The 26718-nt window shown below is 46.3% G+C and overlaps 1 protein-coding gene across 4 annotated transcripts in view; it reads right to left on the reverse strand.

The window, feature by feature from the left end:
- CF1H1orf100 (chromosome F1 C1orf100 homolog) overlaps positions 1-8347 on the reverse strand; it is a 28241-nt gene extending 19894 nt beyond the window's left edge. For 3 of the 4 annotated variants that reach the window (XM_045048934.1, XM_045048931.1, XM_045048933.1), the window contains exon 1: positions 8211-8347. The gene's annotated coding sequence lies outside the window, so the exon portion shown is untranslated. Of the gene's footprint in view, positions 1-2864; positions 3158-8210 lie in introns of all 4 variants that reach the window. The other variant, XM_045048932.1, reaches the window with a different exon arrangement.
- Between the last annotated feature and the right edge of the window lie 18371 nt (positions 8348-26718).

The following is a 26718-nucleotide window of genomic DNA, read 5'->3' on the forward strand; positions in this document are numbered from 1 at the left end:
AAGGAAAGAAACTAGTAAAGGGGGAGAAAAAAGTGGAAAGCATAAGCCGATATGGGCATGCCTGGGTGGCTCAGTCGGTTGAGTGTCCAACTCTTGATTTCAGCTCATGTCATGATCTCACGATTGTGGGACTGAACCCTGTGATGGGCTCTATGCTGAGGAGCCTACTTAAGATTCTCTCTCTCTCCCTCTGCCCCTCTCCCTGGCTCATGCCTGCTCTCTCTCTCTCTCTAAAAGAAAAAAAGGGGGGGGAGGGGCCACGATGTCAGAGCAGCATGACATTCTCTGCCTCTCCCATCCCTGAAATGCAACTAGATCAGCAATGAACCATTTTGCACACCTAGAAAATTGATCTGAGGATTAGCACAACAATCTTCGAAACTTGAGCCACAGAGGTCAGCAGGAATTCACCCTAAAAGAAAAAAAAAAAAAAAGAAAGAAACTACTGTGCAGTTGGGTCTTTAGTGTCTGTTCCCACCCTTCTTAGGTGCCTTCCTACCGCACTGGCTCATGGGCTTTGCGTTACATGTCCAGACTCCCTGGCACCTAGAACTCTGGATAGGATTTCGACTCTTTCAAATCCAACAGACCAGGCTGAGATCTGGAAGGCAGAAACGAGGCAAAGGCCATTTCCTGCTGCTCATGAAGCCGCGTGTGGTGAGTGTCTGCAGCACAAGGCAGGGGCTGGTCTCCAGCACTGGGTGTCATGAAGCAAGTGCATCGAAGACAGTGACTGAGGCCACATTCTGGGGTTCAAACACCATCTTTAGGAGTATGGAGCGAGTACCGCAGTGGCCGTGCTGGTGGCTTTTGGGAGTAGGTTCTGGAAGCAGCTTCCTGAGTAGGGCACAGGTAGCTGCTCCCATGTTGGGTCAGCATTGTGGAGGCGTTCTAGAAGCTTCCTGGAGGCCTTCCCCAGAGTCTGCTTCTCATTGTCCTTCTGATGATTTTTTAAGGGCCTCACCATCGACATCGAACTCTTTCTTTTTCCTAGACGTAAACATACAACCTAGATTGTTTCTAGTCTACACTTCGCATTGCAGCTGATTATCTCCCATAGAGGAAGACTTTCAGCGGAAAACCACTACACATGAGTATTCTCTTGAGAAATAGTCCACGATGGGAAGAGAAACGGAGTGCCTGGGAGACAGAGGTGGGAGAAAACCTTACTTTTTTAGTTTACCGTTCGGGTACCTCATCAATTCTGTACCGTGTGTTTGTATTATGCGTATGCGCAGACCGCTGGGCCTGTGTCTGCATAAACGGGGTAAAGAAGAGCATAGCAGTGGAATGTCCGACCGGCACCCACGTGGCTGGAAGAAATGGGCAAAGTCGTCTCCCCGCAGGGGACCGGATGTGTGTGTCCCCTACCCCTGAGCTCCTTAAATTCACGTGTGAAACCCTGATCCCAAAGCGGTGGTGTTTGGAGGCGGGGCCTTTGAGAAGGAAAGAGGGCGGGGACCCCACGAATGGAACTGGTGCAGACCGCAGAGGGCTCACTTGCTCTCTTCGTCTCGTGAGGACGCAACAGGAAGTCGGCAGCCTGTAACCCGGAAGAGGGGTCTCAGCAGAACCCCCACCAGGCTGGCGCTCGGATCTCGGCCTTCCAGCCTCTAAAAGTGTGAGGAATACATTTCTGGTGCTTGTAGACCACCCAGGCCACGGGAATTTGTTACAGCGGCCGGAACGGACTAAAGCAGCTGCTCTGTGTTTTGATGATTACAATACCTATCTGGAGGGTTAAGGGAGGCAATAATGCGTGTGTGTGTGTGTGTGTTCTGTACACAAAACAGCACCTTTGCGAACAGAGAAATATGAGTTTCTATGTATGGGCGTGTACTATGTGTCAGGTGACATGAAACCGGCTATTTTATGGACCAAAAAAAAAAAGTACTGGGAAATAAGTTGTACAAGGACACTGAGCAACCAGGATGGGAATCCATTTGGTTCCAGAAACATTTGACTACTATGCCACATCGCAAAAACCACAGAGCTCCCAGACCATCAGCCAAAACAAAAGCGGGACAGCCCCCAAAGAAGCAGTAACCTTCTTTGGTTAGGAGATAGGTCGGAAAACAAGTGTGTGGTGCCTCCTTCTTCCCTTTTCTAGTCAAAACTAGTCCACGGACCATTCACAGGCCAGCTAGCTGCGTTATTTCGCCTCTGAATGTATTTTTCAAGCAGCTTGAACATTTTCAGGCAAGATTATATCAGAATAGTTTGGCTATCCAGTGGAATCTGCTCATTATGTAAGCTGTGTTTTTCTTTTAGTGCTAGTGTGATTATTAAAAAAAAAAGAAAAAAAACACCCAAGAAGTAGAAAGAACAAAAGAGAAAATCCGAGTAAACACCACTGAGCTCCTGCTTGAACTCGGAAAGCTTTGTGACTGCTGGGATTTTCCTTCACCAGACGTGACATGCCAGAGAGAAGAATGGAAGATATTCAGGACATTTGCGCTTCACTAAGACAACACCGCGTCTGCCTTTTGAGGATAGAGTGATTGCTCAGTGCCTAGGAATTCTGAATCAACACCGGAGGGAATAAACCAGTCCTGGGCTGCCATGCTTTGGCCGGGCCACAAAAAACATTTTCGGAAGAACACAGGAACAGCCCACACGGAATCTGAGCTCTCAGAATCATCGGAAGACATTGTCTGGCAATGGTTGCAACCTGTCCTTCTGCATCCCTAGAGAACGGTTGCTACCACATATACAGGCTACCAAGTCACATCTTGTGTGATTACTTGTCATCTCTGGAACAAATAAGAGAATGTAGTTTGCAGTAAGACGTGTCAGTTCGTTTTATTTTAGTCGATCGTGAAAAATAGATTCACATGCCAAATCTGAAGGAGATGATTACGCACGCATGTTAAGCTTGCCATCACTTCCATACTCGCAGCCAACACTGTGCAACCACTGTTCTCGGCACCCTGGACGATGGAACTTTCGTCTCCTTTAAAATACAGACTCTTTGTTGGTCGCTTGAATAGAAGATTCTTCCTCAGAGGTGCCCCAAATAAAATCCTTCCGGGGCAAAGGTGAGTTCTAGCTGGATCCCCATACATACGTTCCATTCCGTTTTGAATTAGCCTTAGGGAACCTTAAACATTTTTCTTGTTTTAAACTGCGGGCGTAATTATGCTCAAAGTGAATAATGCTGTAAAATAAGATGAAAATTATCCACAAACCTATTTTCATTTTTTATGTTTTATATACATTATATATGTACATACTTCAATACTCGAAACCACGGCAGATCTCCTGTTTTATATTCTCTGTTTTTCACTTAATGAGGTAGCATGACATTTTCTCACATTGCTACAGAGTATTCTTAATTCTAATGTTTAAGGCTCCTTTATGCAGTTTGGTGAGGTCCAACCGTCACTTTATTTAAAATAGTACCCCATTCCTCTCCCACACCTGGACTCCTCCCTGTTCTTTGTTTTATTTTTCTCCAAAATGCTCATCACCACCTGCTGTACTACATGTTTACATATGTATCTGATTTAGGTCTGTCTCCCCATCGGAAAGTAGTCTCCATGAAGACAGGGAAGTTTGTCTCTTATCCTCACTGCTGTATCCCTGGGGCCAAAGATAAAAATTGGCACATGGTGGACATTTCATAAATATTTATTGAGTAACCGAATATGCCGGAATTTATGAAGCCCAGTCCCATAGTACTGGCCATTTTGATCTTGCTGAATATAAATATATTTTGATTCTTGGAAATTCATTCCTTAAGGTACATTCCTAAGAATGAGATAAGATTTGGGCAACTTCATGGCTCTTATTTAGAAGAATTGTAACCACTTCCAATTAATTAATACCGGCACATAAACCACTGCGGTTAGACTCCGAGGGCACAGGAATGAAAGCTTAATAATAGAATTTTTTATCATTCTCATGTTCAGAAGGTGAACTAAGGTACACGAGTAAAAGACGTAACGTTGCAACAAACTGCCTCAACGTTAATGTTCAACGTACTGAGTTAGGGACAAAGGTATAAGATTTATCTGGTCAACGTTTTCAGCAACTTTTTGGTATTACAGAATATATTATGGATCAAATCAGAATTCTGTTAAATAATATAACAGTCAAAAATCTGATAAAACCTATCCATTTATGGTAAAATTTCTTAGCCAACCATGAGGGAAGTTTTTCAACCAGATGAGGAACATCTATAGAAATTTACGGCTAACATCATACTTAATGGAGAAAGACTGATTTCTTCCTAAAATCAGAAATAAAGCAAGGATGCCACTCTTATCACTCCTATTCAACATAATGCAGGCAGTCCTACACAGTACAATAAGGCCAGGGCAAGACATATAAGGCATATAGATGGAAAGGAAGAAACCTGTCCCTATTTACAAATGATATAATAGTTTATGTAGAAAATCCCAAGGAGCCTATGAATAAATAAATAAGCTTATTTATTTATTTTGAGAGAGAGAGAGAGTGCACATTAGCTGGAAGAGGGGCAGAGAGAGAGAGAGAGAGAGGGAAAGAGAATCCCAAGCAGGCTCCATGCTCCACACTGAGCCTGACACGGGGGCTCGATCTCCCCACTGTGAGATCATGACCTGGACTGAAATCAAGAGTTGGATGATAAGTCCAGACAACTGAGCCGCCCAGGCGCCCCAAAACAAATAACGTTTTTAACAAGATCATAGGATACAAGGTCAACACACATAATTATATTTCTATACTTTAAATAAAAAATTGGATGGGGCGCCTGGGTGGCTCAGTCGGTTAAGCGTCCGACTTCAGCTCAGGTCACGATCTCGCGGTCCGCGAGTTCGAGCCCCGCGTCGGGCTCTGGGCTGATGGCTCAGAGCCTGGAGCCTGCTTCCGATTCTGTGTCTCCCTCTCTCTCTGCCCCTCCCCCATTCATGCCCTCTCTCTCTGTCTCAAAAATAAATAAAAACGTTAAAAAAAATTAAAAATAAATAAATAAATAAATAAATAAATAATTGGAGCCCAAAATTTAAAACACAACTATTTATAATAGCTCAAAAGAAAAAAGGAGAAACATTATGCACAAATCTAACAAGACATGCACAGACTCTGTATGCTGAAGGCTACAGAATTGATGGAAGAAATCAAAGACCTGAGAGATATACTATGTTCATGGTTTGGGAGACTCAACATAGTAAAGATGACAATCTGCCCAAATTGGATCTGGTCAAACTACCCAGTAGGAGTTTTTGGAGAATATAGATGAGTTTATTCTAAAGCTTATTTGGAAATGCAAGGGAACTAAAATAGCCAACACAATTTTGAAAAAGGGTAGCCGCCCTCTGTGGGAAACGATGGGAAAGGCCTCATCCTGGGCTGACGCTCATTATCCACCGGACAGTTGTCACAAATGCTGTTTCACTCAATCCTCTCAGGAGTCCTGAGAGTTTTCCTTCATTATCCTGAATTTCTAGTAGATGTTAAATTTCACGTTGAAGGTTACATGGCCAATAAACAAGAAAAGGAAAAAAAAAAAAGCCAAATCTGTTTGACTCTGAAGCCCTTCTCCTGCTACAGTGCCACCGACTCATTGATCCACTCAACAGATATTTCTTTTTTTTTTAATTTTTTTTTTCAACGTTTATTTATTTTTGGGACAGAGAGAGACAGAGCATGAACGGGGGAGGGGCAGAGAGAGGGAGACACAGAATCGGAAACAGACTCCAGGCTCCGAGCCATCAGCCCAGAGCCCGACGCGGGGCTCGAACTCACAGACCGCGAGATCGTGACCTGGCTGAAGTCGGACGCTTAACCGACTGCGCCACCCAGGCGCCCCAACAGATATTTCTTGATCAACCACCTTTGCTTGGCACTGTGCCAGGCACTAAGGAAAAAGCATTTAGCAAGAGACATGTGGTTCTGCTTTCTCGTTACTTACCTGCTGGAAGGAGATCAAGTCTGATACTAATCACAACCTCACACAAGTTGATACAAAATTGAAGCTTCGTAGCTTCTAAAACAGAATCCTTGACCAGTTTCCTCGACAAGTTACCTTTCAGGTTGTTGAGTGGCTGTGTCCCCACACCCCACCCACACTCTTTTTCAGTATTGTATTATGTTTTCAATGTTTGTTTTTGAGAGAGACAGACAGCATGAGTGGGGGAGGGGCAGAGAGAGAGGGAGACACAGAATCTGAAGCAGGCATCGGGCTCTGAGCCTGATGTGGGGTTCAAACCCACCAACCGTGAGATCATGACCAGAGCCGAAGTCGGAGGCTAAACCGATTGAGCCACCCAGGTGCCCCCACCCCCCCCGCCTCCGAATTTTTCAGAATTTTAAAGGAAAAGGCTCCAAGAACAGATGTCACCTTTGCTTCAGAAAACCTGAGCATTTTCCCTGATAGGAAGCATGTGATAAAGCTTTCCTCATGTAGACGGGCTTTCTGTGGTTTAAAATTTTAAAGTGACATCAATTTTTTATGGTAGGAAGGACTTAAAATAATATTTGTTAAATCAGAGGTTAGATCCTCCCAGTATGAGATTGAGTGGAACCAGTAGTAACTGCCTGGTGAGTCTAATAAGCTTGTGAACCTCAAATAACTAGCAAGTTTTATCACTTAATTAATCTGTTCAAAGGAGGAGCAGAGGCAGAATAGTAGTCAGGGTCCCAAGATTCTAATGTTATTTATCCGTAATTTTGGGAAAATTCGAGAAACAGAGGGTGGCATTTAAACTGGTATATAAGTAGCAACAATTGGTTTTCTAGATGTACTTTAAAACCCCAGAGCCCTGCGCTCCCCCCCCCCCCCCCCGCCTTTCCTTGCAGGTGTGGAATCGGTACTCAAGGTGTTGGCGGAGGTTGGGCCCCTGGGGAAAGCCACTCCTTAGTGATCTGACAGTGCAGAGAAGCCGTGGGGTGGGGGCTTGCCCAGAACTGCTGTGACCCACCCTGGCTGGATGTATGACAGTGGCCTGGCTGATTGCAGGGTGGCTGTATAGTGGGGGCAGTTGCTACCACTTGCCTTTGAGCATGTGTGTTGTGAGAAGAATTGAGAAGAGGGCTTTCCACCACTGAATGACCTGGACAGTCCCCTCCTTCTTCTGTTTCCTCAAGAAGCCAGTCTTCCCAGTTCACGAAGATTGGTTATCTACCCCCGCCTCCCAATCCTACTCTGAATTCTACTGCCTCAATGCTTTTTCTTCCCTTCTTCTGAATCTAAGTTCCACCCACCCTTCCTGGCCTTATTCAAGGTCTGTGTCATATCCTCCAAGGCCTCTCTCTTCTGGGTTCCAAATGGTCCGTTGCCCACCTCTGGACTCCCAGAGCCCTTAATTAATCCTATAATGCATTTTGGTTTTAAGGCCTGTCTTCATTGGCTTATTGGTTTCTGAATTCATCTATTCATTCTATTGTTTAAGAGAACATTGAATGAGTAAAAAGTTTGTGCCAGGCCTCGGATAAGGCTCTAGAGATTCTGCAAAGCACAAGACATGAGTTTCATACAAGGTCTGGCCTGTCTACCTGAAATGCAAGTTCCTAGATGTTGGGACCGTATTGTTTTGGCAGCCACTGTCTCCACTGTCCTTGTCCTTCTCCTGCTAATTGACTGGCAAAGTACTCCCCATCCAAGGAAGTGCTCTATGCATACTTTGGAATGAGTGAATGAAAGAATCAATCAGTCAGTCAACTCAATAACCTGCTAATCTAGTAAACAGTTTTTAATCTTTGTTCTTTTTGTTTTTGTTTTTTTTTTTAATGTTAATGTGTATTTATTTTTGAGAGAGAGAGAGAGCATGAGCAGGGGAGGGGCAGAGAGAGAGGGAGACAGAATCTGAAACAGGCTCCAGGCTCTGAGCTGTCAGCACAGAGCCCGACGTGGGACTCGAACCCACGAACCATGAGATCATGCCCTGAGCCGAAGTCAGAGGCTTAACCGACAGAATCACCCAGGTACCCTTTTAATCTTTGTACTTTTTGTATTGCAGAGAGCCAGATGCCTTTACATGGGTGTACCTCGTTTCTAAGAAAAAAAAAAATGTTGAGCTAAATCTACTCAAATAATTTAAAGCTGAGAGGTATGAATATTCACTTTCCAAAAGAATTCTTGGCTTTACAGAATGGTTTGCCACAAAGTTTGCTTAACTGTGAGTGCTCGTCTCCAGAACATTCAAAATGCAATCAGCAATTTAGTACTACAAGCACTAAGTAAGAGGAGAGAGATGTTCCAGCAGTAATGACCGAACCGGTGTTACCTGCTTGGGCTCCAGTGGGTAGAGTCCTCTTTGTTCTTAAAAATCAGTCTTCTGAGGACAGTGGTTATTTCAGCCACCTCCGGGTGCTGGATATACTGCAAAAACACACTGCAGAGATATAGGGCTTGATCCTTCTACATCACTCAAAAGGCTATTGTGATGCACTGTGGGACAGAAAGTTTTGCTAGATGATGCCTATCAGGTCATGGCCTTATAAAAAGTAGGGATCCTTTGGTCTCTATGAGAGCCAAGCTGCACAAGAAAGAAAGGGTGAAAATCAGGGTGGAAAAGAACACCATGTGGGCAAATAACCCAGACTATTTAATCATCACAACTTTCTTTTCTGTAAAGAGTATTCCAGGGACAACATAAGGTTAAAGAGCTGGGTGGTGCGGTATTGGCATGTGCTACCCTTTGCAAGCTAGAATTGAGGAAGTAGGGCACACGAGGGACAAATGAGCCCAGCTCTGCTTGGTCCAGCACTCAATTAGGCTCCATCCTGCTTCTACTGAGACCATCAGAGGAGGCTTTTAATTGTTTACAGATACAGTTCAAACCAAACACGGAGCATCACAGCAGCACTACTATGTAAAACAGAGTCGTAACCTCAGAAGAACAGAATCGCAAATGTGCCTATTCGAACCAACCTTTACCAAAAACCAAAACCAATATAAACCACGAGTATTATCTGCAGGACGCTGGCCTGGGCCCAGGACCACTCCTCAGTTAAATAGTGTTTGCAAAGAGGAAGTAAGGTATTTCCATGCAATTTTATTTATGTTTATTCTTATTAAATAATATTTTGTAATGTTTATTTTTGAGAGAGAGAAACAGAGCGTGAGCAGGGGAGGGGCGGAGAGAGGGGGAAGACACAGAATCCGAAGGAGGCTCCAGGCTCCAAGCTGTCAGCACAGAGCCTGACATGGGGCTTGAACTCACGAACCGTGAGATCATGACCCGAGCTGAAGTCAGGTGCTTAACCAACTGAGCCACCCAGGCACCCCAATTTCCATACAATTTTAGGTGGAGAGACAAAGGGATAGACTGGGGCTCCCACTGGGAGCCTCACCCACATAGAACAGAGACAATAGTAGTTTAATGCCAAAGTCTTGGTGACACAGCGCTTTGTTAAAAGTAGAGAGGTGGGGAAAGTTTAAAGAACAGAAGCAACCTACGGGGATTACACTAATAGAAGTGATAAATGGTTCTCATTTGCTGGGTAGGCACCTTCTATTGCCAGGCACTGTGTTAGCTATTTGACACATACCAAGCCAAATCCCAGCCGTGGCCTCTGAAGGTAAATATCTCCATTTGAAATGAAGGCTAACAGAGGCGAGGGAACTCGCTGGAAGTCACAACCAGGCTCTAATAAGTCTACGGTTTGAACCTAGCTCTATCGGACATTGAAGCCCAGGTTGAATTACGTTTTAATTAAAATACATAAATTAAAAAAATTTTTAAAGTTTATTTATTTTGAGAGAGAGTGGGGGAGGGGACAGAGAGAGAGGGAGAGAGAGACTCTCAAGCAGGCTCCATGCTGTTAGCGCAGAGCCTGATGCAGGGTACGATCCCATGAACCGTGAGATTATGACCTGAGCCGAAACCAAGAGTCAGTCACTTAACCGACTGAGCCACCCGGGTGCCTCTAAGAATAACAATCCATAGTCTTCATGAAGGAAAAGACAAACAAAAATGCCCTCATGTTATTCATGGAAATAAACCTGACAATACAAAAAAAAACGTACAGAGAAGAAAGTTAAAAATGAACATAAATCTCATGAGTCAGAAATTATCGTTGTCCTGGATAAGTTAACATCAGTTTAGATGTCCTTCTGAACATATGAACAGATTGACATTAAGAGTTACATGGCTGAGGGACACCTGGGTGGCTCAGTTGGTTATGCGTCCAATTTTAGCTCAGGTCATGATCTCACGGTCCATGGGTTCAAGCCCCACATTGGGCTCTGTGCTGACAGCTCGGAGCCTGGAGCCTGCTTCTGATTCTGTGTTTCCCTTCGTCTCTGCCCCTCCCCACTAATGCTCTGTCTTTCTCCATCTCTCAAAAATGAATAAACGTTAAAAAAATTTAAAAAAATAAAAAAAAGAGGCCACGTTCAAGAGGGTAGGAAGGGTGGAGTCCCAGGGCAGAGCTAAATGGACTGTGGTCCTCAGTGCTAGGGAGAAGGTCACAGTCTCAGAGGGGGAAGAGAAACAGACTACCACACCCTCGAGCCCACATGTGAAGACAAATCTCTATAGCATTTGACTTTGAAAATTTCGAATTTCGAAAGTTCTTACAACTAGTGGGACATAAAGCCTCGAACTTTAAAAATCAGAGGGCTCTGGTCTGGGAGAGCCTGGAGGGTGATAGGAAACCATCCCCACCTTTAAAGAGACAGCATGACAACCCTCTGAGATACAGCTTAGAGACAGCAGTTTGAAAAATGCCTGGGGCGTACGGGAGGAAGAGTTATTTATTAATTGCGCCTGCAGGAACCAGAGGGGGCCCAGCATTCACCGCCTAACTTGCTTACACTGCACCCCACTGCCTCCAGCCGGGCTTGCGTGTCTCAGTCCTGGCCCCGCAGCTCCCCCACCCCCCGCGGCAGAAGACTAGCGCAAACCATGCCAACACTGCTTCTCCTCCCCACGCACTTTGCCGGACCTCGGTCCCTGTGGCGCCAGCCTGTCACCTCCCACGGAGGACGTGGACACCTCGCTCAAACTGCATGCCTTGCCTGCACACACTTTGCAGAGGCAGCAGCTGGCCCCACCTCAGCATCGGAGGCATGTTCCCTCTGGCAGAGGACCAGTGCAACCTTGTTAAAGGATCAGTGCCTGCCCCACCCATGACTTTCAAGAGCTGACTTTCCTCGCACACAGAACCAGACACAGAGAGTTAGACAAAACGGGGAGACAGAGAAATATGACCCAGTGAAAAAAATGGGACAAAATTACAGCCAGAGGCCTAAGCAAAACTGAAATACGTAATATGCCCGAGAGAGAATTTAAAGTAATGATCACAAAGCTACTGGGCTTGAGAAAAGAGTGGAGAACATCAGTGAGACCCTTAGCCAGGAGATTTAAAACAAAACAAAACAGAACATCAGAAATGAGGAACACAATAGTTTGGCAAGAGTACTGCATAGGAGATATTGTGGCATATGACGTACTTTTAAAGACCTAACTGGGCACCTGGGTGGCTCAGTCGGTTAAGGGTCCAACGTCGGCTCAGGTCATGATCTCATGGTTCGTGGGTTCGAGCCCCACATCGGGCTCTGTGCTGACAGCTCAGAGCCCGGAGCCTGCTTCGGATTCTGTGTCTTCCCCCTCTCTCTGCCCCTCCCCTGCTCACACTCTGTCTCTCTGTGTCAAAAATAAATAAACATTAAAAAAATTAATAAAGACCTAACCCAGATGTATGTCAATCATACCTCATAATGTGATTAAAAAAAAAAAAACACCACCACCAAGTCGGATAAATTTTTTTTTTTTGCTTTTACACAGTACAAATGGTTACTATTAACTTGATGACAAAATTAATTTCTTGGAAGAATGAAGGAATAATGAGATTCACCTCAGGAGGCAGGCACCAGGCCAGGTCTTGGGTCCTCAGACACAGGGCTTCCTGGTGTCCTGGGACTTGAAACTGATATGAAAATGACACAGCCTGTCTATCAGGGGCTCAGATCACATAGCACGAATGCAGCCACTGGGGAAATAGGATCGGAGAGCCACTCCAACTGCCTCCTGTTTAAGTGTTGATGGCAACGGATTATCAGAGGGGGCTGATGTAAACACACTTTTACTTGCTTTATTTGTTTGATCCTCCTAACAAATGAGAGATAAGAACGTCTCTGAAGAATCCCAAAGCAACAGAATGTCTCCTAAATCACAAAATCGTTTTAGGCATGTTGGGGGTGGAGTGTTTGTCACCCCCAAATTCATGTATTGAAGCCCCAAGCCCCAGGGTGATGGTGTTTGGAGATGGGGACTTTAGGAAGAAATTAGGGATGGATTGGTCATCAAGGTGGGGGTCCCCATGATGGGTTTAGTGCCCTTAAAGGAGAACAAGAAAGAGAGAGATCCCCCCCGCCCCACATGTGAGGGCGCAGTGAGAAGGTAGCCACCGACAACTCAAGCAAAGTCCTCTCACAGGAGCTGAATGAGCCGGCACCTTGACCTTGGACTTCCCAGGCTCCAGAGCCATGAGCAATAAATCCCTGTTGTCTAAGCCACCTCGCCTGTGCTGTGTTGTGGCAGCTGGAGTGGACTAAGACAATACGTCTCAGTCGTCTGCCTTCCGGTGGTTACTTAAACCACTGACACCCTGGTCACCCAAGCCATGCATTTGCCAATCACCGAAGAATCTTCCGCAGGGGGAGCCTGGGTGGCTCAGTCGGTTTAGTGTCCGACTTCAGCTCCGGTCATGATCTAACGGTTCGTGGATTCGAGCCCCGTGTCAGGCTTTGTGCTGACAGCTTGGAGCCTGGAGCCTGCTTCGGATTCTGTCTCCCTCTCTCTCTGCTCATGCTCTCTCTCTCTCTCTCTCAAAAATAAATAAACATTAAAAAAAAAAAAAAAAGAATCTTCCTCAGCCTTCACCTCTAGCATCTCACCAACTAGAGTTGGTGAGTTCTTCCCTTTAGTTCTTTAGTTCTTCCCTTACTAGACTCATGGTGCCGTTCTCACCTCACCCTCTACTTTGCTGTGAGGCTAAGCCTACTGGTTGCCTCCCACCACCCTGACCCCCTGGTTCCTTCTTTGCTAACACCACCCTGGTTTCATTCCATTTGCAAGGGGCCCAGCCCCAGTGGACGATTCTTGGTCAGCCTCAGCCAACTGTGGGTTATCTGTCCTTCCTTGTGGCTCGCGGTGGCCTTGTGACTTGGTTTTGGCCAAAGACAACTAACAAAAAGTCTGCTGGGGCATTGCTGAGGGCTATTTTCCTCATGATCAATGAAATGCATTTTCTCACCGACCTCTTCTTTTCTTCCTGATTGAGAACACATTGTCTGGAGCCCAGCAGCCACTTTGCAGTCAGTGATGGCCATGCCTTTACGTGTGCTATTTTCTTCCTTCCTTCCTTCCTTCCTTCCTTCCTTCCTTCCTTCCTTCCTTCCTTCCTTCCTTCCTCCCTTTCTTTCTTCTTTCTTTCTTTCTTTCTTTCTTTCTTTCTTTCTTTCTTTCTTTCTTTCTCTTTCCCTTTCTTTTCTTTCTTTCTTTCTTTCTTTCTTTCTTTCTCTCTTTTCTTTCTTCCTTTTTAATTTTTTAAATGTTTATTTTTGAGAGAGAGAGAGAGGGAGAGAACGAGCAGGGGAGGGGCAGAGAGAGAGGCAGACACAGAATCCAAAGCAGGCTCCAGGCTCTGAGCTGTCAGCACAGAGCCCGATGCGGGGCCCGAACTCACAGACCATGAGATCATGACCTGAGCTGAAGTCAGATGCTCAACCGACTGAGCCACCCAGGTGCCCCTGACCTGGGTTCAAATTCTCACTGCGCCGTTTTACCAGTTCCATTGGTTATTTCTTAATCTCTAGGCCCTAATGTCTCCTATGGGTTGACATGCGGCAGAAGTAATATTATTATTATCTATGGCACAAGATTGTTGTGGGGTAGAGAATCAATCCATATAAAAAACATTAACAGTGTCCAACACATGGTAACATCTCGTCAGGCATGAGTCGCCATCACCTTTATTTCTGTCCCAGCACCTGCACAAAATCACTCACACCCTAGATGGCTGAGCTCCGGTTCTGAATTCAGCCCTGAACTCCTGACTCCAAGTCCGGTGCTCTTTTTACTGGGCTGCAGGTGGAGGAGGTAAAGAAGCAAATGCATCCCTGCTGTCTCAGGCTCCAGGGATCTATCTGCTGTTGCAGTTCACGGCTGTGTGGTGACACTGTGCAGTGACATGACGTCATTCAGTCAGATGCAAATGTCACTTCATCGTCTGGCCACTTAGGATCTAGAGAAGATTGCTCCAAGCCCACAGTATCCTCTCAAGATTTTAGCAAATTTTAGGGGCACCTAGATGGCGCAGTAGGTTAAGCGTCCGGATCTTGGTTTCAGCTCAGGTCATAATCTCACAGTTCGCGGGTCTGAGCCCCAGAACTGGGCTCTGTGCTAACAGCTCGGAGCCTGGAGCCTGCTTTGGATTCTGTGTCTCCCCCTCTCTCTGCCCCTCCCTCGTTTGTGTCCTCTCTCTCTCTCAAAAATAAATAAATAAAAATTTAAAAAAAGATTTTAGCAAATTTGGGGCTGGGGAGAAAGTGGTGTGGTTATGTATGTCGTTATTTATTTTAAACTCCAGTTTCTTCGATTTTGGGGTATGATAAAGGCTACTCTTTGTCCCCCAGATTCCAATTTCTTCAGTAATAGAATCCTCAATTTTAGGCTGAGGTCAGGATTGACTCAACCAAAGACCATGTTTTTTAGCCTCCATTTTATCTGTTCAAGAAAATATGTATAAAGACTAAGAGACCACAGGTGAGCACTGAGCAGAAAAGTGGTCTGCTCGAGCAAGGAGCCCTTCTAGCAGAGAGTCTAGGCTCTGGGGATTAGGTTCAGGGGGGAGAAATGCAATAGGTTTTGAAAATTTTTTATTAATTTTATTTTTAATGTTTATTTATTTTTGAGAGAGAGAGAGAGAGAGAGAGAGAGAGAGAGAGAGCAAGAGTGGGGGAAGAGGAGAGAGAGAGGGAGACACAGAATCTGAAGCAGGCTCTAGGCCCTGAGCTGTTAGCACAGAGCCCGATGCGGGGCTGGATCCCACGAACCGTGAGCTCATGACCTGGCCTTCTCCTTACTTGAGAATGCAGTAAGGTGCTGGGATTTGAGCGGTCTTGGGACCATGCAACGGAAGCCATGCATTTAGGATGTAGAAGAGCGAGCTTGTGAAGCCACCAAACCCCCCTTGACTGCCTTGCTTTGGACTTTGCTTAGATGAAAAGCAGAAGCAGCTCCTATCTTGTTTAAGGTCTATCTTGTTCAGCTCTGCAGAACTGAACCCATGTGCCTGCTGCCCAGGACAAGATCCGCTTCCTTAAAGGCAATCTTGTCTTTAAATAGGGTTCTTCCACCTCGTCCCTCCCCTTCGTTCATTCATTCGTTGCAACAGTGTTACGTACTTTATCCCAAAGCTTCCTTCGCGTTATACTTCGGCAAGGGCAGGGATCTGACTACAGACACAGTAGCACCAAGAAAGAGCCAGGAGTCATTGTCACGGACACCCTTGTTAGCATGGCCTCTGGGAAGCGACGACTGACAAATAACACGGTGGTCCCAGCGCGATCAGAGTTAACGGTCATGTTTTGAGCGCTGCGAAGAACCAGGATAGGATATGAGCATTCGCACTGTTTGATTGTGGATACCTGTTTTCTTTCTCTTCTGTTTCTTTGTAGTACCAATCAACACGGCATCCCCTTGCCTCCTCGAGGCTTTGAAGTTCAGGCCCAGTGTTTCTGATGCTGATCGCTTGAATCAGTGTCGTTGGAAGGTGGCAGGACCCTAGAGAGAAATACCAGAGAGGGGAACCTGGAAGGTGGACTACAGTTGACGTGAGGTTTGCGGGAAAGAGAAAACTCACACAAATTTGTGTACGTAAGTTTCGGAGCCCAAGTTAGACGTGCTGCGTGATGTCCATTTGTTGGGTGCTTACCATGAGCCCGGTATGTTGCTAAGGCACTTTACCAGATGATTTTTCTTAATTCCCAAAATGTAACAGTGGCTGCTGCAAAATCCATGTGGCAGTGGAGGCAGATGAGGTGTAGAAGCCTCCGGGAACTCGCCCCCAGTGACACCAGCAGAAAAGGTGAAGGGGGGGCTCTGAGCCCACGGCTGTGTGACCCCAAGGTTCTTGCCTTGGGGCCACCAGATTTTTCTCTGCCACTATGGGGCCGCCCTCATGCCTAGTGGGAAGACGTGGGGTCGGAAGCCGGGTTGGCACTCGGTAGCTCTCGACTCTGGGCGTGTTTCCCTTTGTGCCCCCACGACCCACACCTCCTGCTTTTGTGGTTCGCTGTCTTGCGGGCTCGGGCGGCCCGGCCTGCAGGTGAAATGGGCTTCCTCCCTCCCACGGCACCCCTTTGTCCCTGGGTTGGGTGACTCAGCATTTGTGAGGGAGGCCAAGGCTGAAGTTGCCGGAGGAAGCCAAACAATTCTTATTTACCAAACTGTCAAAATCCTATCACTGCAATTAAGGAGATAGGCAATTAACTGTGTCTTAATTACAGCAGCTGCCACTTCATCTGAACGCTGTAATTTACAGAGAATGGGAGGAGACTTTAAATTAATGTGTGTCTTTAAACAACGAAAAACACTGATGGAGCCTGAAGCAAACTGTCAGCGGTGGTCGCCTGGCCCCTCCTGGAAAGAGGCATTGCTACTAGACGTGCGCCCAGGACCCGTGATTTGCCTTTGCCTCAGCAAAAAGCCTATCGGCTACGTTCTAAACAAACGCCCGCGTGACCTTATTATGCCCTGTTCTGGGTACGGTGCAATCTCCCGATTTCTGCAGCGGTGATCATCTGGGAAACTCCTTCTAAGGGGCGTCTCAGTTCTGTTTCGTGTTTCTAAAACTCAGCTTTAAAACGACGTTTCGAGCAACGAGTCCGGACTCGCGGACAGAGAAACGGCTTTTTGATGCAGGATTTGAAAGGGCGGTCAGATTTGTACCTGTGCGACCACCTATGAGGCAAGGCTCTGCCATCACACCTTCCTTACGAGGACACCGAGGCCCAGAGAAGCTGAGAAGCTTGCTCAGGTTCACACAGCAAACTATGAAGTGGATGAGTCCACGCTAAGCTCAAGCGAGCCCAGGGTTCGCTTTTTCCCCAAAGGCTGGTTGGCAGCATGAGGTCAAGTCATTGCAGCGAGGGACCCCAAACAGGAGGAGAGGACGGAGCTGTGGCAAATCCGGGCTGAGCAGCGCTTGGAAGGCACTGGGCTCAGGGAGGGTGGCTGGCAGGTAGGGGGGCCGGATTCAGCTGCGTCTGGAGCTGTGCTTCGGTCCCCGGGTGTCCCCAGGGTGAAGAGATAAGAACAGAAAGCCTTCAAGCAGGACTGACCACGCGTCAAACCTCTGCTCCTTGGCTCCCTGGTTGGGTGATGTTGGCAAGTGGCTTTATGTCTCCGAGCATCAATATTTTCAATATCTTCATTGTTCTTCGTCTCTCCACTGGGGACTGGATCAGCCTTGCACACATGCTGTGGGGACGTAAAGGGGCACCATGTCAACGTGTCTGTGCCACTGGTGACACATTGAAACCACCCTGCAAAGGCATCACCCAGCTTTTCCCCAGAAGGGGGCTGGGCAGGGCCTGGCTCTCGGAGGCATGGGCGGGGGGTGTGGGGAGGCTGTTTCTGGGCGGGTACCAGAGAGAGGGGAAACCCAGGGGCCTGTGATAAGAACGGGACGTATGCTGGGGAGGGAAACTCAGTCTTAGGAACAAAGCAAAGCCCGCTGAGCATCGCCAGGGACCAGACCGATGCCACACGGCAAGCACTGCAGACTTCAAGTCGGGTCCCAGAGAGCTGAGTTCAAGGGTGTTAAAACCCTCCTGCTTCACTGAGATCAGAATGAATCTCAGGCCTGTGTGTGACACAAAGCTGTGCAGCCCTGGGGAGGGGGGCTGTGCGCTGTGGGCAGAGCAGGTACCGGCCAAAATCAGAAGGCCAGCTGCCTGGCCCTGGGTCCGGGCTTTCTCAGCAAGCCCTGCGTGTCTCAGTCCCCTCCCGGTGTGCGACCAGCCTGCAGATGTTCGGACAGCCCTGGAAGAGAAGACTGATGGCAGTGCGGCTCTGTGCCTGCAGGACTCCCCCCACCCGCTCCGCAGGCTGGTTCACTTGGGTCGGATTGAACTTTGATCTCTTTTCAATGCAAAGTAATCGGTTAGAGGTACAATTACGGAAAAGTAAGGCTGATGCCCGTAAGGACCTTGACAAGAGTTGCCTGGGGACACTGCAGACAGGCGGGAGCCTCCCTGTCCTTGGTCCTGGCCCTGTGCCACTCGCCTCTCACTCCCCCAACCGAAGTCAGCGTCCAGGAAATGAGTTGCTGTTAATCATCGGGTCTTAATGCAGTCTGAGGCTTGGGTCACCTCCCCGGGAGGAATGAGCATTTTAGTTCTCTGTTTGCAACCGACGTAATTATAGAGGCACCACTGTCCTAACCTCAAGCAGAAGCTCTTGGCGGGGGGCGGGGCGGGGGCCGGTGATGCTCCGTCTCAGAGTTGCTGGTCGTTTCCCAGAGGGGAGGTCAGAAGAGAGCACAAGGCGATGTTTGCACAAACGTGCAAGAGGTGCGGGCCCGGGGGTGGTTGTGGCGAGTGCCACGGTCTGAATAGCGGGTTTTCTCATTCCTCGATCGCAGGAGCCTGCGATCCGTCCATCCAGACTTAGCACAGAAGCAATGGATGTTTCTAGGCTCTGGCCAACAGGACTCAACCTCAGGCAGACTTTCCAGTCTTTGACCATCAGCCCACCGTTCAGCCACGGGGAGCCACCACAAAACCGTGGCCCTTTATAGAGTCACAGAAAGCAGAGCTGGATGGCGCTGGGAGGCCATCTGGTTAAGTGAGGAAGCTGCGTAAGACCCTGGGCAGGTGCGTTCATCCATCCGGAACGTGTCACTGGGCACCTTCTTGTCCTGGCATGGCGCTTTTTGCCAGGTATACGGCCGTTACTGAACGGGCTGTAGGCAGATATGGAACAAAACATTATTTCTCTTGACCCTTGGTCCTTTACTTTTTCACACCTCATAGGAAAGTCGGTGAGCCCTGTGCCAGGGTTCTATCTTAGGTGTTTCATGAAAATAATTTAATGAGACTCTCAGGACAGGACAACCACTTTTGCCTATTATGCATGGAAAGATAGCAGGACAGGAAAGAGAAAGGTTTTTTGTTTTTTTTTTTTCTGTAATGTTTATTTTCGAGAGAGAGAGGGAGCCAGAACATGAGCAGGGGAGGGGCAGAGAGAGACGGAGACACAGAATCTGAAGCAGGCTCCAGGCTCCGAGCTGTCAGTACAGAGCCCGACGCGGGGCTTGAACTCACGAGCCATGAGATCATGACCTGAGCTGACGTTGGGCGCTTAACTGAGTGCGCCACCCAGGCGCCCCAAGAAGGTTTTAAAAGAGCTAAGGATTTCATTCTTTTTAATGGCTGAATAATATTCCATTGTGTATATATACCACGAACTGGAATTTAAAAAATAATAAAAATGAAAAAATGAAACTAGATTTACTTATTCCTTAAAAAAATAACAAAATAAAATAAGAGCTTAGGAAGCTTGCACACAGGGGTCAGAAAGCTCAGATGCCTCGAGGAGTCAGGCAGTTGTGCTTCAGTGAGCAGAGTGGACGGGAGCAGACCACGCTGCAGGAACTGGACAGTGTTCAAGCCCCACGAAGGGGCAGCTGCTGCTCAGCTTTAAACTGCTTTGCTGTCGTGGGAAAATAGGCCCAGTGTTGCCAGGGTGTCCAATTTTTCAAGAGAAAACAGATTTTTAATGGGAACTTTCCTGACTCGTAGTACACCGAGCAGGCTGAACAAAGCGCGTGGTCGAATTTATCCTATCAGCCATCTGTTTTTACCCTTGTGAATTTCAAAATGAAAAAATAACTTCGATGCATCCAGGAAACCAGATTGTCACCTCTCCTCCCTTTCAATCCCATTCTGCCTTGCCCCACAGTGTCACATGCTGTGCTGTGGGAGAGGTCCCCAAGTTAATCATTCACAGTGATGTAACTGAACGTTTTAATTTAGTGGTAGAACTCCCTTGGCAGAGTCCGTTCTGGGGGTAAGTCAGGGAGGCCTTCGGTGACTGGAGATACGAGGCCACAAATGCCACAGGAAGCCCACAAAAGCGGCACTGTCCTTTCTTGATCCTTCGCTGTCACAGCCTTTGGGGATGGGCATTCACAGCTAAGCGCCAGCCCACCTCCGGGGTCGGGGCGGGGCAGGGTACAGCACAAGGCTTGTCGGTGCCCTTGGAGGAGGGGATCCTGGGGAGCGGGTGTGGCTCGCATCAGTCAAGCAGAAAACCTGGGCCAGTCCAGGATATCAAAGATTTTAAATATTTGCAGAGTGTTAATCCACTCTTTATTTGTGATGCTAGGAGTACTGTTTTATTTTATTTTATTATTTTTTTTAATATATGAAATTTATTGTCAAATTGCTTTCCATACAACACCCAGTGCTCATCCCAACACGTGCCCTCCTCAATACCCATCACCCACCCTCCCCTCCCTCCCACCCCCCATCAACCCTCAGCTTGTTCTCAGTTTTTAAGAGTCTCCTATGCTTTGGCTCCCTCCCACTCTAACCTCTTTTTTTTTTTTTTTTCCCTTCCCCTCCCCCATGGGTTTCTGTTAAGTTTCTCAGGATCCACATAAGAGTGAAACCATATGGTATCTGTCTTTCTCTGTATGGCTTATTTCACTTAGCATCACACTCTCCAGTTCCATCCACGTTATACAAAGGGCCATATTTCGTTCTTTCTCATTGCCATGTAGTACTCCATTGTGTATATGAACCACGATTTCTTTATCCATTCGTCAGTTGATGGACATTTAGGCTCTTTCCACAATTTGGCTAGGAGTACTATTTTAAAAACACTTTTCAGCTGCAGGTGTGGGATCCAGGAAACCCTGCCGCGGTGATTCTTTGCAGGGAGCAGGGGGCTTAGTGATGGCTGCTCTCTGGCACCTTCCGCATGCCTGGTCCTCCATCCGCTGGGGCCATCCTGTCTGTCCAGTTCTTCGAAGACAACTTGCTGCTCCAAGCGCACCGGACTACCGGGGGCTCCCGGATACAGAGTGGAGTTTGTTTCAGAGCCTTTATTGCTCTAAACTGATACATGACCCTTTCTTTCCTTTTCCAGTTATTAAATTTCACTCCTGGGGCACCTGGGTGGCTCAGCCAGTTAAGTGTCCAACTCTTGATTTTGGCTCAGGTCACCATCTCCCGGTTCGTGAGTCTGAGCCTTAAATGCTGGCAGCATGGAACCTGCTTGGGATTCTCTCTCTCTCTCTCTCTCTCTCTCTCTCTCTCTCTCTCTCTTCTTCTCCCCCCCTCAAAAATAAATAAATAAACTTTAAATTTCACTCACTCGCTACCTTAAACAATTACTGAGTGCTGGGAATGCAAATAGGAATAAAATGTGCAAAAATGGATAAAATGTGTCCTCCCAGAGTTTAGAATCTAAAAAAGGAGACAGTCGTAGAAATAAATGAGCCCTCTCTGCCTGGTTACTTTGTGATTTTCCTCAGGGCTCCAATATTCCTGTGCCCTGGAAAGTTTCCTGTGACCAGTAAAGGTTGGGTCATGTGCCATAATTATCCTAGAAACTGCCTGATTTTCTAGTCTTTCTCTCCCCGTTAGGCTGTAAGCTCTTTGGGCCAGGAGATTTTCCTATTCACAAGGGCAGTTGTGGCTAGGTGTGGCAGGGCAGAGAGAGGGGACACTTATCTTGGGCCCGGAAGTCAGACACTGCCTAAGATGCGTCCAGAGAATGACCACAAGGAAAAATAAGTAGTCAAGGAATTTAGGTTTCCGGTTCCACACATGGGGAGTTTGGGAGTCACCACTCAGTCGATCGTAACAAGGGCAAATCTGAACACACCGAAACAGTGACACCTCTTCTTAGGGCCTGTCCAAGAAGCGACATCACAGGGCAATCGGCCGTGCCAGAAAGGTGAATCTAGCGAATGACAGCTTACTGGAGCAGAAAACGGCCATGGGAGCCCATGCTGGGACAGGAAACCTGAACCAGAATGGACACATTGCTAGGGGCTCCGTGTGGACAAGCACGAGTGATAAAGACTTCAGGGGGACCCAAGCAGAGGGGCCCCCACACTTTTGTGAGTTTTACCTCCAGGAGCATGACGAGGAGGTTCTCACGGGGACTATCAAAGAAAATTCCCCTCGTGCTTCTGTTCTTAACAAACAAGGTCTGCCCTCGGGGAAAGCTATTTTACCCGAGCCCAACCAGCTGGGATAATATCAGAGCCGGAGGAAGGGAAATACTCTGCTCCAGCCTGGCCATCCTGTCTCACCCGAGAGGGAGGGGGCTGGGAAACAGTGGCGGAGACCACAGTCCAGAGGTGCAGGCTCCCCCCAAACCCCGAGACCCAATCACTGAGACTCTAGAATGCGTCCCCTCCCCGCACCACACCACCACATTACTCGAACCTATTTATGGCAGTTGATTTTTACCTGGTACATCACATTGGGTATTAAGAGAAAAAAACACCAAAAGGCAAAAAAAAAAAAAAAAAAAAAAAAAAAAAAAAAAAAAAAATTACACAGTTTGGAGAGACTGAACGAACATCAGACACAGATACAGAAATGGCAGGAATGTTAGAATTGAAAACAACTGTGGTTAAAATGCTAAGGGCTTTCATGGATGAAGCAGCAAGCATAAAGAACAAGCAGAGAGATGGGACATATGTGGAATTTAAGAAACAAAACAGATGAACATATGGGGGGGGGGTGAAGAGAAGAGAAGGAAACAAACCATCAGAGACTCTTCAGGATAGAGAACAAACCATGGGTTGAGAGAGGGAGGTTGGTGGGGGATGGGCGAGCTGGGGGATGGGTACTTGTTGGGATGAGCACTGGGTGTTGGATGTAAGTGATGAATCACTGAATTCTACTCCTGAAACCAATACTGCACTGGATGTTAACTAACTAAAATTTAAATTAAAAAAAAAAAAAGAAAGAAGAACAAGAAAAGCAGAGAGATGGAAATTCTAAGAAAGAACAAAGAAGTGCTAGGCATCAAAAACACTAGAACAGAAATGAAGAATGCCTTTGATGGGCTTGTTAGTAGACTGGACATGGCTGAGAAAAGAGTTGCTGAGCTTGAGGACATAGCACTATCACTGAGCTTGAGGACGTAACACTAGAGACCTGCAAGTCTGAAAGGCAGAGAGAAAAAGAAGATTGAACAGAGCAGAACACAGTGTTCCAGAACTGGGGGACAACTACGGAAGGTATAACATCTGGGTATGTACAACCCCAGGAGGAGAAGAAAGAGGGAAAGAACAGTAGAAATATTTGTAAAGTCTATTAGTCCGATGTAAGTATTGCTACTCTGGCTTTCTTTTCATGTTCGTTTTCGTGATGATTTCCCCCCACTTTCAACCTGCAGGTGTCTTTTAGGTCTGAAGTAAGTCTCTTGGAGGCAGTAGACGGAGCGTCTTGTGTTTTTATCCACTCCGTCACCCCATGGCTTTTGATTGGAGTGTTCAGCCCGTTTACATTCAATGTAATTGTCAATAGGTATGTATTTGTTGCCATTTTGTTAGTTGTTTTTTTGGTTGTTTCTGTAGTTTTTCTCTGATCCTTTCTTCTCTTGTGCTCTTTCATGGTTTGTTGGCTTTCTTTAGTGATATACTTGGGTTCCTTTTTGTTTATTCTTTGCGTGTTTATTAGTATTTTTTGATATGTGGTTGTATTTAACATCTTCTGCATATAACAGTCTATATTAAGTTGATGGTTGCTCAAGTTTGAACCAATTCTTTGCCCCCCCCCCCCCACAAATACACATTTTAGGTATATGGTGTTATATTTTACGTCCTTTTATTTTACGAATCCTTGATTGATATTTACAGGTATACTTATTTTTACTGCTTTTGTATTTTTTACTTTTCACACTCTCACCTGTGTTCTTTCCTTTCAACTCAAAGAGTCCCGTTTAATATTCCCTGTAGGGCTGGCTGGTTTAGGGGTCATGAATTCCTTTCGTTTTTGTTTGTCTGAGAAACTCTTTATCTCTCCTTCTATCTGAATGATAGGCTTGTTGGAGGGAGTATTCTCGAGGTTCGTGCGATCCGGCTGTGTGTTGGGCTCCGTGTACTGACAGTGCTGAGCCTGCTTGTTATTCTCTTTCTCCCTCTCTCTCTCTCTCTCTCTCTGCCCCTCTCCTGCTCATGCTGTGTGCCCTCTCTCTCTCTCAAAATAAATAAATAAACTTAAAAAGAAATTGAGTTTATAATTAAAAACGTTCCTACAAAGGAAAAACTTTAGGTCTAGATTGCTTCACTGATGAATTCTTGCAAACATTTAGGACATGATAATATCAATCCTCTACAAAGTCTAAGAAAATAGAGGAGGGAAGACTTTTCAAGTGGTTTTATGAAGTCAGTGTTAACTAGCTTCCAAAACCAGACAGAGATCACAAGAGAACTTCAGACCAGTATTCATCATGAACATGGACACAAAAAACCCTCAAATATATTACCAAATTGATTCCAACAATACATACATAAATGAATTAATGCAACTCACACTATTATAAGATAAAGGAGACAAATCATATGATCATTTCAGTAAAGGCAGAAAAAGCATGTGACATATTTCAACACCATTTCATGAGAGATCCATTTGGAAACTAGGCATAGAAAGGAACTTCTTCAATATAAAAAATATCTATAAAAAACCTTCAGCTACCTAAGATCGGGAACAATGTCAGGGTATCTGTTGTCACCACATCTATTTAATTTTTTAAAATGTTTATCTATTTATTTTGAGAGAGAGTGATAGAGAGTGAGAGGGGAAGGGGCAGGGAGAGAGGGAGACAGAGAATCCCAAGCAGGTTCCATGCTGTGAGCACAGAGCCCAACTTGGGGCTCGAACTCACGAACCGTGAGATCATGACCTGAGCCGAAACCAAGGGTTGGATCCTTAACTGGCTGAGCTGCCCAGTACCCCATTTTTATTTAACTTTGTATTGAATATCCTAGGCAGTATAATTAGACAAGAAAAACCAATACAAGGTATACATATTGGAAAAGAAGTAAAACTCTAATGGAACCAATGGTACTTTGGAAAATAATAACAGCTGTCTCTTGTTAAATTAAACATTAACTTAGCATATGACCTTGCAATTCCACTCCTAGGTATGTAGTCCAGAGAAATGACAACATATGTCCACAAAAAGATGTGTGTATGAATATTCATAGCTGCATTCTTCTTTTCACTTTTTAATTTTTTTTTATGCTTATGTATTCTGAGAGAGAGAAAGAGAGCACAAGCAGGGGAAGGGCAGAGAGAGAGGTAGACACAGAATCCAAAGCAGGCTCCAGGCTCCGAGCTGTCAGCACAGAGCCCGATGCAGGGCTTGAACTCACAAACTATGACATCATGACCTGAGCCGAAGTTGGACACTTAACCGACTGAGCCACCCAGGTGCCCCATAGCTGCATTATTCTTAATAGCCAAACCCTGGAAGCAAATCAAATCCCATGAGTTGGTGAATGAGTAAACAATCGTGGTATATGCGTAGTGTAGAGTATCGCTTAGCAATAAAAAGGAACAAAATACTAATGTGGGCCACAACATGGGCGAATTTCAAGGACGTCGGCTGAGCGAAGGAAGTCAAACACAGAAGACAAAAACTGCAGACTGTATGATTTTACTGCAGTGACAGAAAGCAGATCAGCAGCTGCTGGAAGGCAGAAGAAGAGGTCAATAATAAAAGGGATACAAGGAAGCTTTTGAGGTGACAGATCTATTATATATTATAACAGTGGTTGGTGGTGATTTTACCATTACCGAAGATTATCACATAAAGAAGGTGAATTTTTTTGCACATAATACCTTAATTTTTTTAAAATTTCTTTTATGTCTTTATTTTGTTTTGAAAGAGAGACAGAGTGCAAGTGGGGGGAAGGGCAGAGAGAGAGAGAGAGAGAGAGAGGGAGAGAGAGTGAGAGAGGGAGACACAGAATCTGAAGCAGGGTCCAGGCTCTGAGCTGTCAGCACAGAGCCCGACGCAGGGCTCAAACCCACAAACTGTGAGATCATGACCTGAGCCAGAGTTGGATGCTTAACTGACTGAGCCACCCAGGCACCCCCATAATACCTCAATTTAAAAAAAAGAATTCTTTTTTATGTTTTATGTATTTGAGAGAGAGGGAGAAAGAGTGCACGGGCAGAGGAGGTGTGGAGAGAGAGTGAGACAGAGGATCCAAAGCAGGCTCCACACTGTCAGCACAGAGCCTGGGCTTAACCTGCTGAGCCACCCAGGCGTCCCAAAAAGAGAATTTGAAAAAGTAATTAGGCAAGAGCTTGACCACAGTAGATCTGGTCCAACTCATCAGCGGTGCGCAGTGAGAAACTTATTTAACCTTGCAAGGCTCAGTTTCCCCTCCATAAAACGAAGATATCTTACGGAGCTATTATGATGAATAAGTGACATAACTGATGTACCTGCCACCAGGGAAATGCTCGTGATGATAAAGGTGTGGATAAAAGCAATAGGTTTGAGTGATGAAAACTTGAGCTGGGCATAAGGGCCCCCAGTGACCACCCAGCTCATTAAGCGACCCACCTCGAAATAGCCATAAGCCCTAACTGACCAATTGCAACCAGGCCCAGTTCCCAAGATTACCTAACAAGGGAAAATTCCATACATTCCCATACATCTTCGCTCCGCCCTACAACTATAGCCCCTCACCACCGCCTCCTAGCAGACAGCCTCTGCTCTGCTGTCCTGCCACTGC

This window comes from Felis catus, chromosome F1 (assembly GCF_018350175.1).
Source record: "Felis catus isolate Fca126 chromosome F1, F.catus_Fca126_mat1.0, whole genome shotgun sequence".
Lineage (NCBI taxonomy): Eukaryota > Metazoa > Chordata > Mammalia > Carnivora > Felidae > Felis > Felis catus.